At 45.5% G+C, this 14709-nt stretch overlaps 1 protein-coding gene across 3 annotated transcripts in view; it reads right to left on the reverse strand.

Moving 5' to 3' along the window:
• Window positions 1-543: 543 nt before the first annotated feature.
• Window positions 544-14709, reverse strand: part of SAP30 (Sin3A associated protein 30) — a 78556-nt gene continuing 64390 nt past the window's right edge. Inside the window, exon 6 of one of the 3 annotated variants that reach the window (XR_011492861.1) lies at window positions 544-725. The gene's annotated coding sequence lies outside the window, so the exon portion shown is untranslated. Of the gene's footprint in view, window positions 1087-8107; window positions 9869-14709 lie in introns of those variants that run through there. The other 2 variants (XR_011492862.1, XR_011492860.1) reach the window with 2 other exon arrangements.

A 14709-nucleotide genomic window follows, 5' to 3' on the forward strand; every position in this document is an offset into this window, starting at 1 on the left:
CCAAAACAGGGTCAGGACGGCTATACCCCCCCGCTACACCCCAGCCCCTAACAACCTATTAGGAGCACTTTCAGCTCTGAGTTCAGGTCACCTCAGTGAGTCCTGCCACCCTGAGGGCTGTGAAATTCTCGTTCCCCAGAGGGTATTCCAGTCCCAGACCAGCAGTGGTCTGTCCCTGGTGGACCCTTATGCCCTGCCAGGGAACCCTAGAATCCAGGGCAACCCAAGGCCCCCTAAATTCAGAAACACAGACCTTATACAAGAGATACGCGTTCACTCAGGGCACAAGAATTTCTTCAGGGAGACGAGAGGATGCTGAGGGGTGGGACAGAGGGCCAACAGGACACACGGATGGGCAGAACCTGACTCCATCTGTCCACGGAGAGCAGGTGTGACTTCCACATACTCCTCAGGACACGGCAGGTTTGTGAAGCATCGCCCCCATCTGCACACCCGCACGTGGGGCGGAGCCTCTTCTGGCTTGAGGTCACGCTCGCCCCTCCGCCCCCACCCCCAGAGCTCCGCCCCCGCCCCAGAGCTCCGCCCACCCACCGGAGGCCGGGAGTGTCTGGCGCTTCTTTCGTGGTGACTCGCTCCACGTGTACTGTGTCACGTTAGTCTTTGTTCCCCACGGCCTCTCCTCTGTCTGACATCTTGCAGGCAGAGACGCTGCCACCGGTGTTCTGGATGGACTGTCTTCACAAGGATGCCTCACAGTGGACGGCCTGAAGTACAGAGATGGAGTTTCCCTCTGCAGAAGGCCGGCAGCCTCACCTCCCATCAGACAACCCTTGCATTCCTTGAGCTCACAGTGCCTCTCCTGTAATGCCACCTGCTGCTGCGCAGCTGTCGCCCTATGGGGACTGAGGCTGGGAGCTGCCCCAAAAAAGACTGGCACTCAGACTGTTGCTGTAACTAAGCCTTTATCTCTGACCCAGGGCCCTGTGTCTTCTGCCAGCCCCCAGGACACTGGCATGCTGGCACCTCACTCACAAGTAGGAGAGAATCTCAGACATTCCACAGTTCTCAACAGGACCTTCACGCTGGAAATCTAAATGCACGTGGGCAAGGAGCAAGTGTCGGCGCCTAGCGAACAAGATGAAGGGAATAGGTTCCAGAATCAAGCTATGGTATAGACTGCTGATTGCCTCTAATTATTTGTTCTCACTTTTTTTCTTTGTAAAAATAATCCTAACTATTGTTTTAGCTGAGAACATTATGGCTAACTGAAATCATACATTTCTCAGTCTTCTTTGTAGCCAGACCTGGCAAATCATGGAGTTCTAGCTGAGGAGACATAAGTGGAAGTGGAAGAGAGTGTTCCTTCATTCTTGCTCCCTTTTTATTTTTGCTCCCTGGACTGCAGATATAATTGTTGGCGCTCCAGCAGCCATATTGGGCCATGAGATGAATTTGAAAATAGAATTCATGCATAGTGAGTAACAAGATAGGAGCAGAAGTCCTTGACACCAGGAAGCCACCAAACCATCCATGAACAGACTCCTGACCTCTTTTCATGAGAGAAAAATAAACTATTTTCTTTAAGCCACTGCTGTTTTGGATCTTCTAGCAATCTACTTCTAACTAATAAACAAACTCAATTTTCACTAAGTGTAGAGTATATTATAAATCACATTTACTAGGAAAGGTGCCATCCTATGTCTGTTTGACAGTCAAAATGTTGAAAAGTGAGGGCTACAATTAAACCATGTGCATGTCTCCATGCAACCCAAGAGCAAACCCATTTTAAACAAGTGAATTCAGTTCTATATTATGAAGAACTTACTCTTACACATGTGAATAGTATGTCTTAGCAATACTTACCTCAACCTACTTAGGAATGGCTTGTTTCAAATATTTTCTAACACTTTGAACATAGAAATTTTATCACCTTAAAAAAAGATTTCTTAGTTACTTTGAAAATGTTTCATAACACTGCATGCTGCCAGCACTGCCCAATTCAGGCCGGGTCTGGCTGCCAACCTTGGCATCCTTCCTGTTGTACCTCAGTCAGCCCTGATTTTAATTTCTCGGGCCAACCCCACCAGCACCACACCCTAGGACCTTGCCTCCAGCTGACCACTGCTGCCATCGGCTGCCTTGTGCAGAAGCATGGTCCTCAATAAACCCTTCCATAGGATGTGGAGAAGAAGCAGGGCGGGGCAGTGCTAAGAGCACTTGTGTTCTAGATTCTAGCCCCAGTCCCCGGGGTCCTAGCTGTGCTGCCCTCAGGAATGCATGGGCATTCTGTCTCCATGTCCTCACCTGAAAGAGAAGGAATGATACACGGGCTTTGAAGTTTGACTGAGCAATTCATGAGGAAGAGCTCTGTAACTAGAAGGGCCCCACTGTGTCACAAGCCATGAAGTTGGGATTCCTGACAGAAATCCAATGGAAAAAAGGAAAACAAGGGCTCAGCCCACTTGGTATAGATTGATTTTATAGGGGTGTCAGCCTCTATTACCAGTGACTTCCTGGGGTCTATCAACCCAAACCTACTAGGATCTTCCTTGGAGAAGGAGGATCTCAAACACCATGAGGAGAACTTAATGTTTTCCTGGAGTTCTTGGTCAGGGCTTTAGAGAGAAGACCAGGGTTCTGACACAGAGCTGCCAACATCAAATGCGGGGGCTCCTTGATTCACTTGCCAACCTGCTCACCCCTAGTAGGTGGTTTCAGTTTACATCCCAGCTTTGCTGTTCGCTCTGGTAAAATGTCTGCCGGCAAGGTGGAAAACCTGGGTTCGATCCCCAGGTCAGGAAGATCCCCTGGAGAAGGAAATGGCAACCCACTCTAGTACTCTTGCCTGGAAAATCCCATGGACAGAGGAGCCTGGTAGGCTACAGTCCATGAGGTGGCAGAGAGTTGGACACGACTGAGTGACTTCACTTTTCACTTTCACTCACGTGAGCCTGGTTCCATAACCAAACTTCAGTTTCCTCATCTACAAAATGGGAATAACAAAATGTACGAGATGCTTGTTACCCTCAATCCCATTCCTCCTAGTTTCAAAAAAAAAAAAAAAAACACAAAAGAATATCTACAAGATCAGAGACCACTGCTTCATGTGCTGGAGACTTGGGGACTGGGCCTCGCTTTCTGCATTGTCACAGGGCTGGGAAGAGATGAAAGCCGATTCAGAGATGTGCCCTGGAGAAACAGCTTCAAACATTGTGTTGGATGGGACTCTTGGATGACCTCAAATCAAAGAGACAGGATTGTGAAGTAGACAAAGTCTGTTTTCAGTTCCTCTGTCTCCTAATTCCAGGTCCCTTCTCCCTCCCAAGAAGGTGTCCCTTTGCTGCTCGTGGAGGCACCGGGTTGTCTTCCCCTCCCGTGGAAGCCCGGTGGCCAGGGTAGATCTCAGCCCCCACCCTCTCATCTCACCCATCCTCATCACTATTTTCTTATGCCCAAAGCTACCCTCAGTTCAGATGCTTCTCGAGGAAGGATGCTCAGCAGTTAAGGAGCTAGTAAGATTCTTGGACTTTCCCTGTTCAAGATAGTTTGCAGTTCCTCCTGTAGGAGATTTTAAGGCTAAGGCACCACTAAGAAGCCCTTTTTCTATCTTTCCTAATACCATCTTGAACCCACATGTGAGAAGACTTTTATTTGCCAAAGAGGCGAAGTAAAAAGCAGTCACTCAGTGCTTGCCATTGGCTGAAGCCACCAGCGCGGCCTGGGCCTCACTTGAACTCTGTGGGTAGCTTGTGAACCCATTACTAGGTTTCTGAGATTAGCCTTTAGAAATTTATGACCTTAAGAAAAGAGGATTTTGAAAATAGGCTGGTATCGTACCATTTTTTTTAAGGCCATAAACTATGTAAGGGTCCACTTATGTATCGACAGGAGAGGCACATCTTGGTCCAAAGCACTGCCTCTGTATTACCTGGCCTAAGAGAGGAGACACTGAGAAAGGGGGGAAGTCCTTTCAGCCTTAAAGGCTGGGAACAAATCAGTGCTGAAGTGGCAAAATAAAACCACCCATAAACAAAGCTGCCAAAGGACCCAGCCCACCTCAAAGGCCTCTCCCCCGACCCCCTGAAAACAGAGTAGCAAGAAAGCTGGCCCCCGCCTGCCTGCCCAGCATGGGCACACGGGACAGCAAACGGCCGGGTAGGAGGGGAAATCCCTGGTCACAGGACCCAGGGAAAGATGCTCAAGAGTGGAGACATTTGTGGGCCGTTGGAGCCAAGGGGCTGAGGCCAGGGTTGCTGGGTTGCTGCAGATGGAGTCCTGATGCTCTGTGACAAGCTGAGCTGAGTGCTGGGAGGCCCACACACAGACCCCACACAAGCTCTCCATGCCCCATCCCACCCCCCGCCCCATAGAGAGGCCTTATCATCTGTCACCCGGATATTTTCAGTCACACTTGGCTACAGGGAGAAACAGTGTCCACGATATCATCCTTGACTACAAAGGACATCAGGGCCAGAACTCAGGCCCTTTGCATTTGAAGATAGCCTTGTTCGCTACTGTGGAGACCAGGTCGTCTATTGTCAGTAGAGCTTCTCAAGCTATTTATACCTGCGGTGACTCACACGACATCACCCCCCACCCCGTGCCCCTGCTTTTAGCTGCTTCCCTGTGACACAGCAGAATGGAAGAAAGCCTGCTGGGCACAGTGACACTTCCAGCATTGGCTGGATGACCACTGAAACCACAACCACTGTGGGATTGAGGCCTTGCATTCTGGCAGCCTCTCCACCTCAGCCCATCTCTCCATTTCCCTGGGGAACTGAATCCATGGCACAGAACACTATCTCATCCTTCATCCTGGAAACTCTGAAAGCCTCCCAATAGGGTAAATCACTCTGTGAGACTCCTTCAACGCCCAGGCTCGACCATGCCTGCAAGGATTCTTGAAGAACCTGCACAAGGAGGTTGTTGTAAGCATGTACAAATAGATGACACAATTCCAAGGCTTACACCCTCCGCCAAGTTAAACTGCTGTGGAGCAGCTGTGCACATGTGAAGTGATGCCTGGCACCTCCGGAGATCCATAAATCAGCCCCTGCGTACTTTCATCCAATTAGGAGAGTCTTAGAAGAAAAAATCCGCAAATTAAGATGTGTCTAAGACATGGATGACATCGCCCTGCCTCTCCAAATGCAGAAACAAATACAAATAAGTCTTCATTTTGCTGGGGCTTCTTTTCAAGGGACATGAGTTTTCTAGCACCTGAATCCTGGCAGAAAACATTGTTCTGGACAGAGTCACATTGGGCTGGTTGGTGTATCTTTCTGTATGTTGCAGGCAAAAGAGAGAAGATGACTCAACCTGAGAGGCAGTTGTGCTTTAAAAGGAGTTGACGGGTAAGCCAGAGGCCAAACCCTCCTTGAAAATTATACGCTCGGGGCCCTGTCTCTGTGCAGTTTGTCTCTCTGTTCTGACTTGTTCATCTGCAGGACAGTGATACGTGGCAGAGGTCAGATGGCCAGGCCAGCGGATGCCTCTCTCCAGCTTTGGCTGGCCTTGGGTGAATAAGCTTAGCTGGAGAAGTCAGGTCAGACTAAGACGGACTGAAGTTGCATTACTAAGAATGCTGAAGTGGTCACCCCACTAGGAGACTGAGTTTTAGGCTATTGGGGAAAGCGGAATCATCTTTGAGTCTAAACAAGCTGATAATTCTCAGCTTCTCTTTAGCTGAGTGATGTCAACACAGACAATCCAGTCCATAGCTCAAATGACCATAGGATGGCATCGAGGCTGCCATTAACATAAGTTAATTGAGCCTTTGCTTTGTGCTCCATACGGCACTCTACTGAGTAGGGATAAAAAGGAAAGTGTAATTAATTCCTCATTTTATTAATACTTGTATTTATTTATTTGGCTGGGCCAGGTCTTAGCTGCAGCATGTGGGATCTAGTTCCCTGACTAGGGATCAAACCCAGGCCACCTGCCCTGAGAGCATGGAGTCTTAGCCACTGCACCACCAGGGAAGTTTGCCTTGCTTTCATTTAATTCTGCTTTGCAGAGTACAGCCAAGTAACCTAGGCTAGCTCCAAAGAGACTTGCTTTTATAAGGAGACTGGGGGCTCTTCCCGGGCTCCTCCCCTGTAGTTGGACCTATGGTCCTTCACAATAGCTTTCAAGGTCAGGGTCAACAAGCATACAGACTGTTAGCTGAAGCTGTTAGAGGAGGGAGGAGAGAGAATACTGTATCTCCGTAGAGAGAGGAGATCCGTTTCTTCTGTGGCTGACTCTTCATAGACAATTCTTCAATTCGTTGTTATTGTTGTTTAGTCCCTCAGTTGTATCCAACTCTTTGCCACCCCATGGACTGTAGCCGCCAGGCTCCTCTATGCATGGGGTTCTCAACCCACTGGAGTGGGTTGCCATTTCCTTCTCCAGGGGATCATCCTAACCCAGGGGTTGAACTCGAGTCTCCTGTATTGTAGGCAGATTCTTAACTGTCTGGGCCACAGAGGAAGTCCAACTCTTCAATAGGAGTCCCCCAAATGTCATGTGAATAAGTTTATGACCTCCTCAGGGAACTACAAGAAAGAAATGCTTTTATTTGGTTTGGGAAAGTTTCTTTATTTAAAAATCTCCCTGTCTTAGAGTCAGGCACATTAAATCCTTCTACACCACTAATAAAACGAAAACACGATGCTCTTATGTGGCTACCACTGTTAGAAGGCAGATAAATATATGCTCTGTGGTTGGAACTGAAATTCTATCCTTCCTGATTATAGGAGCAAAACATTTTTATTATAGAAAAGTTGGAAATTTTAGGAAAATAAAACTTAAATCACCTAAATTATTATTATTTTATAGTTTCATGCTATTCCTTTTCTGTGCACATATATTTTCACATAGCTGGAGTCACTGCACATCCATTTCAGTGTTCTGCTTTGTACCCCTGACATTGTATTTTCATGTTTCCTGAAGTACATTTTCAAGTTTGTGGTTCTGGAGCCCTTTACACTCTTTATAAATACTGAGTACCCTGAAGAGGTTTTGTTAGTTGTAGCTATTGACATGAATCATATTAGAAAATAAAAGGGTGAAATTTAAAAAATGCATTTACTATAGGACTTTCCTGATGGTTAGGAATCCCCGTGCCAGTGCAGGGAACACAGATTTGATCCCTGCTCCTGGAAGAGTCCACATGCTGTGGGGCAACTAAGCTCATGAGCTGCAACTACTGAAGCCCACCACCCTAGAGCCTGCGCTCCGCAACAGGAGAAGCCACCAGCCCAGGAAGCCTGCACCCCACAACAAGAGAGGAGCCCCCGGCTACAATTAGGGAAGGCCTGTGTAGTAACAAAGACCCAGCACAGCCAAATAAAAATAAATAAAATTTTAAAAATTATGTAAAAATTTACTATTCACTTTATGTTAATAATATTCCTTATGAAAAATAACATCTTAAAAAATCAGGGAGAAGTGTGGCACTGTTTTAATACCTTTGCAAGTTTCCTTAGTGTCTGACTTCATGGGAGGCAGCTGGTTCTCCTATCTTCTTGGGCAATCAGTCTACTATGATATGTTGTTTGGGTGAAATATATGAAGAAAATCCATCCTCTATCAGATATATCATTGGCAAAGGGAGAAGAGTTTTAACAGCCATCTCAGATGGTTGCAGCTCTTCCTCTCTGACTCTGAACCACAACTGGGCAAGTGGTGTTTGCTTCAAGTTTACATAATGTGATTCTAAAACCCTTCAGTGGACTTTGAATTCCTTCCAAAAGCTGACATGTTTCACAGTGCAATATCCAAAAAAAAAAAAAAAAAAACCACAGTAATTAGTAACACCACTGACTCATCAGAAATGCCTCCAGTATTGAGAAGCTATCAAGCTCTGACAGTAGCAGACACATTTTTCAAAATTCAAATTTTCACTTGAAAGTACACTATCACTGGCAACATTCCTTGAAGTAACTGGCTCACTTGGTTCATTTTAAAGAAAAGATATGCCAAAACTCAATCTGAATAACTGTAGTCTGTCTTTCAAGTAAAAATAGTGCTTAATGAAAAAAGAGGTTCATTTAGCTTGTAATGTAGATAATGACACAAATGCTTACCCATGTAGGACTTCACATGCAGTAGAAGTGCTTCATGCGTCATAGAATATTATTAGCATGCATGCTCAGAGTTGAGGTTGAATAAAAGTCATAATTTTTACTAATTCTTCAAGAACATGCTTAAATAAAGTGGGCTTTTTTGGGTTCCTGTGAATGCACGGCAATGAAGAATGCAAGGCTGACCACACAGCTGGATGCCACAGCACAGTTTCCCACTAAGGGGCCAGTTTCACCCACTGTTGCCTTGAACTGTGGGTAAAAAGCAGACAATGTCTTAGCATTATTGTGACCTCACAGGTCCCCTGAAATATGACACTTACATGGGCCATAGCCTAATCACAAAGAAAATAAATACTAATATAATCCTCACCAGCATGAAGGGGGAGCATTTTTATTCCGTATTGTCTGAGTTTTAAGAAATAATCCTGTATGATTTTACAGTTAATAAAGTGAGAAAATAATTGGCTTAGAAATACCTCCATTAAAAAAGTGGGTTTGGGGCTTCCCTGGTGGTTCAGTGGTAAAGAATCTGCTTGCCAATGCAAGAGACGTGGGTTTGATCCCTGATCCAGAAGATTCCACATGCAGCAGAGCAACTAAGCCTGTGTGCCATAACTACCGAGCCTGCGCCCCTCAACAGGAAACCCACCGCAGCGAGAAGCCCACCTACCGCTAGAGGAGGCCTGGCCCTCCGCGACCGCAGAAAAGCCCATGTGCAGCAACGAAGACCCAGTGCAGCCGAAGGTATGTAAAACTGATTTCAAAAAGCAAGTGTGCATGATGTCTTAAGAAGTTATCATGTGGGCCCAAATATCCTTCAACGTCTCCTCAAAGAGTCTTGTGAAATGTCCCCTAAACCCCCCAGTTGATTCTGAGATCTGCCAGAGTGTTTATTTCCTGCACTGAACATAACGGAGGAATTATGAAGGAGACAGAGGATGAGATGGCTGGATGGCGTCACTGACTCGATGGGCATGAGTTTGAGTAAACTCCAGGAGCTGGTGATGGACAGGGAGGCCTGGCGTGCTGTGATTCATGGGGTCGCAAAGAGTCGGACACGACTGAGCGACTGAACTGAACTGAACTGAAGACAAGAACTACATGTGATACATATTCACAAGAATCTGAATTTGAAGAGGCTGACTCTATTCTGTCCTAGTTATCAGTTACATGCTCTGTAAAAAAAACTTTCTAGAAATACATCATATATGTTTGACTCAACATGGCCTTTAAAAAAATTAATTTCTATAAAAAAGTTGGACACTGGGTTCTCTATCAGAACTGTGTTATGAATTGGGACTTCCCTGGTGGTCCAGTGGCTAAGACTCCATGCTCCCAAGGCAGGAGACCCAGGTTTGATCCCTGCTAGGGGAACTAGATCCCGCATGCCACACTAAGACCCAGCACAGACTAATAATAAATGTTAAAAAGAAATGTAATATGAAGTATATAATATTTCTTCAAAGAGAAGCCAGATTTAATTTACATCAATTTAACATCTTCTTAAACATTTCTGAGGTATAGGTGTATCAATTAGTATGCTTTCTTGCAAGGAAAAAGGCTAACTGGTTTACCTGAGAAGAACATTGATTAATTCATGTAGTTTGGAGATCAAATCAGAGTGGGCTTGGGTGAAGCACGTCAGGGTCTCTCTCTCCCCTGGATTCCCTCAGCCTTGTCATCCTGCCAATGCTGGACCATCTTCAGCCAGGGACTTCTGGTGCAGACCTCAGGGAAAGGCTTCCCTGAGTCTAACACACCGTCTCTTGTTTTCCTGTGGACCTTGCAGTGTTGGGAGCAGCCATTGTGTACAATGACTGCTGCAAGTCAGCACAGCTCTAAAATCATAGGGAGGTGGGAGGGGGGATCGGGATGGGGAATATATGTAAATCCATGGCTAATTCATGTCAATGTATGACAAAAACCACTACAATATTGTAAAGAAATTAGCCTCCAACTAATAAAAATAAATGAAAAATAAATAAATAAAAACATACTCTCTGTCCTCAAAATGCAGAAAGAAAGCTGATGGCATATCATCACACTGCGTGAATCATATAAACTGTGAGTCAAGGTTAAAGCACAGAGTCACAGACGTAGAGATCAAACATACAAGGGGGAAAGGGGGTGGGGGGTGGGATGAACTGGGAGACTGGGATTGACATATACACATTACTATGTATAAAATAGATGATTAATAAGAACTGACTATATAGCATAGAGAGCTCAGGGCTCTCTGGTGACAAAAAGGGGGATATACGTTTATATACAGCTGATTCACTTTGTGGTACAGTAGAAACTAACACATTATAAAGCAATTATACTCAAATAAAAATTAATTAGAAATCCAAGAAACATGAGAGTTCAGAGGAGAAAGTCATCAATAAAGGCAAGGCAGAAACATCTCCCCAGGACACAAATTCTCCTCTAGCTGTCTGGAGACACAACACAAACCCCACTCTCTCCAGCCTCCCTGGGTCTGGGGGCTCGCTCTCCACAGACAGGTGACCAGCATCTGCAGGTCAGTCTGGACCACCGGCACCACAACTGTAATAAGACCATCCCCTAGTCATCTCAGCCTTAATCATCCCAGGATGCTAGGGCTGATTCTAGATAAAAAATATAGAATTTCATCCTTGTTGACCGACTTTGTTGATACAAGTCCTAGATCATTTTCCACCTTTTCTGTGTTAATTCCCTCTTGTTCTCGACTATTAGGATGTCTTCTAAGGGGTCTGAAAACCCTCTTCATAAGAGGTAAAACTAGAAGCCTCACTCCAGTCAAGAGGTTTTACATTGAAAGAGATTAGAAAATCCTCGAACTGAATGAGAAAGGAATTTGTGGGTTCTTCTCCCTTCTCATCAAAACTACCACTTTTAGGCACTTGCTAACCTGATTATTCAAATGTCTGCTGTGAAGCACCATGCATCAGGCTAAAGGATGCATATTGAAAGGATCCAAAAATATGGAGAAACAGCCTTCAAATTCCTACCACATCTGCCCTCCAGAACTCCTCAGAACACGCAGACTGAAGCTGAGGTGATGACTTCAGATTTCTCATGAGTTTCATGAGGTGAAAACTAGATGGGAAGCAGCCATAGATTAACACAAGGAAAGGATGCCAGGCTGGTTGTTGTGTGTGTGTCTGTGTGTGTTGCTCTAGGTGTCTGACATAGTAAACTGTTTCAAGATTCTTCGGTAACCAGACTGCACGCTCTGGGAAGCTCAGGGAAACTTTGCTTCTTCTCTAAAGTAAGGGGCAGAGAGCTTACAGTAGAAAGAAGATGGTGAAAGCCGGACTTCATGTTAACACAAAAGACAGTCTGTCTTTCATGTTCTCCTGGATTCCACGGAGAGGAATCTTAACCTCATTACTGAGCCATAGATGTTTCTGGTGAATTTGGGTGTGTGGGCAGAAGCGGTGGAGGGGGCAGTCAGTCACAGGCCAGGACCCTAACTAATCACAGGTTTTGGAGATGCTTAGATGAGTGAGGCTGTTAAAACCAAGACACAAGATATACACACTACTATATGCTCAGCAGCAAACAATCTACTGGCCAGTGCAGGAGATGTGGGAGATGTGGGTTCGATCCCTGGGTCAGGAAGATCCTCTGAAGGAGGAAATGGCAACCCACTCCAGTATTCTTGCCTGGGAAATCCTATGGACAGAGGAGCCTCGCAGGCTACAGTCCATGGGGTCACAGAGCAGGACACGACTTAGCAACTAGACAGCAACAATGAATATACAAAAGAGATAACCAACAAGTCAATATCTTACAATAGCCTATAATGGAAAAGAATCTGAAATTTATATACATATATATATATATCTCAAAGTGATTCAATTATATAATGTTACATATAATACATATTATATATATAAAAAACTGAATCACTTTGTTGTACACCTGAAACTATTAATAACACAATATTGTAAATCAACTACACTTCAATTTTTAGGAGGAAAAAAAACAAAAAACAAAACAGCCCATGAAGGCAGGCCGGAGAGAAAACCGGAGAAGAGTGATTCATGGACACGCAAGCCCAGAAGCAGCGCAGCCTCTCTGTGCAGCCCACCAGGTGTCCCGGAGCCCTGGCACGCGGCCCGGTGCGCGCTGCACACAGTTGCCGAGATGTGCGCACAGCTTCAAGTGCACCCATTACACGTGCAAATATTTCATGCACGTTTGTGGGCGGCATATACACTGAAGAAAACAAGAATGCACAGAGCAGGATTGTTTTGCTTCGGTGTGTAGGTGAACTCTGATGGAACTTGGTAGAACTCAGAGCGTTTACGAGCATGATGGATGACCCTCCGGGGGCTCGTTTCCCACCCCCCGGCCCCGCTGGAGCGCAGGCCTGCGGTGACAGCACTGGCTACGGAAGGGACGAACAATGGGTCCTGTGAGTTCGCGGAGCTGGGGCTGCCCTGCCTGAGTGGGAGGTCCGAGCATCCGTCTTGAACAGCACATAATTCAGAGGGGAGTGGAGGGGTTCTAGTGGCATGTGGAAATAGCAAGGGGGTAAAATGAGAGCGAATCGTGAAAGTGCACTCCAGTAACCCAACGTGCTGAGGATTGTTCATGTCAACAGATCCCACCACTGAGAAGCTGCAAGTGAGCTTCCCGATCAGATCCAGGGCCCACTCTTCCGTGCTATGCCCCCTACAACATCACCCAGGCTGGGAGGCACAGGTGACCAGCCGGCTCAGTTAGAAGATAAGTAGTCTTTTCCATCCCTTTAAAAACTTGTTCGCTTGAACTTTTAAAATTCTAATACAGGTAAATCAGCAGGATGGGTTGCTTCCGCTGCAAGCCCAGAACAGGGCTGCCCCCTTGCTCCACCTTCCATCCGTCTGCGACAGTCATGGAACCGCTGCACCCAAGCCACAGGATCCCTATTTTTCTTGATCTTAACAGATCTGGCATGCTTTCCTCTGACTGTGAGCAAAAAGTTCCTGACATCCTCAATTTTGTGACAGGTGGCAAGGAGGTAGCAGGAAGAGCAGACACCCTTCTGCACATTTCCTTAAGAAGCGGGTCTTTGTTTGCTTCCTTGTTTTTGATACTGAGGCTGTCCTCTGCTCTATATTTCATTTCAAAGTCATAAAGCAAGAAAACTGACCCAGCTAAAGGTCAATGAAATTCTTTCTTGCTGCTCACCCTGGCTATGTACTTGCAAATGTTCTTTCAGATGTTCATAGGCAAATCTCATATGCTGGAAAGAATATTCATAAGGCCTTATTATTTTCAGAAACTATTAACAATGCAATGTCTATCATAATTTTATAGATCTTCTTAGGAATGGTATTACTGAGCCTCTCTTGGGTATCTATTTTACCGATTGCCAATACAGAGAGTATTTGGATCCAGCCTAAATTCTTCCTTCTGCAAATCAAACATATTTCCTCTTGTTCTATTCTTAATGGAGACCAGACTTCTTACATAATCACCCTTCTTTATAGTACTGAAGACCTACCCTCCCCGCCACACATTCCACTGCACTGTCTTAGTTACCCAGCCCGACAAGGATATCCTGCAGGGAACGGGGTGTCTCTCTTTATGAACCAAGTGCAATTTTCTCCTTTCTAGTTTTATTAGCAGTAAGAACTTCTCTTCAAACAATACACTGAAGTGAAAGGTGCCACAGAAAATGCACCACTTTCAAATCCCACAGGGGCTTGAAACTGTCGCTCTTGTAAATATTTTCCAAGTCATGCTGTTTGTAGGATAACTGCAGTCTGAGTTTTTCTGTCATCAGAATCAAGTGACTGCTTCTCTGGTGACTTTTTTCTGCTCTAAAAACATAATGATTCTGACTGTTTCTGGCAGATTGTATAGTCCAAGGGTAAACTTTAGTTCTCTCTCTGTTTTCAAAGTGAACTAAAATGGAGTGTCATCAATTCAACATCAGTCAGTCTGGATAATTAAATACTATCTCTTCTATTCACCATCTATCCTACATCCCTGCTCTTTCTCTACCCTAACCACATACAGTAACATAAAGTTCTTTATTCTCAATATTTGATTCTTATGCCTAAGATTTTCTGAATATTTATACATTTTCCCCACCTAGACCTTCTATGTTTGTTGTTATTGTTTAGTCGCTAAGTCATGCCCAACTCTTTTGCGACTCCATGGACTATAGCCCACCAGGCTCCTCTGTCCGTGGGATTTCCCAGGCAAGAATACTGGAGTGCGTTGCCATGCTGTCCTCCAGGGGATCTTCCTGACCCAGGGATTGAACCCATGTGTCTACTGCATTGGCAGGAGGATCCTTTAACACTCAACCACCTGGGAAGCCCGACCTTCTATATGCTGCTAAATCACTTCAGTCTTGTCCAACTCTGTGTGATCCCATAGCCGGCAGCCCACCAGGCTCCCCCGTCCCTGGGATTCTCCAGGCAAGAACACTGGAGTGGGTTGCCATTTCCTTCTCCAATGTGTGAAAATGAAAAGTGAAAGTGAAGTCGCTCAGTCGCGTCCAACTCTTAGCGACCCCATGGACCGCAGCCTACCAGGCTCCTCCATCCACCGGATTTTCCAGGCAAGAGTACTGGACCTTCTATATAGGTGTCCATTAATCCCAGAGAATAACCATGTACTCATAAGATCATTATAAAATAAGATAAAACTGTTAATTACAACCGCAAAAGCTGCTAATTGTTAAGTATTCCTT

This window comes from Odocoileus virginianus, chromosome 18, assembly GCF_023699985.2.
Source record: "Odocoileus virginianus isolate 20LAN1187 ecotype Illinois chromosome 18, Ovbor_1.2, whole genome shotgun sequence".
In the NCBI taxonomy this organism is placed as follows: domain Eukaryota; kingdom Metazoa; phylum Chordata; class Mammalia; order Artiodactyla; family Cervidae; genus Odocoileus; species Odocoileus virginianus.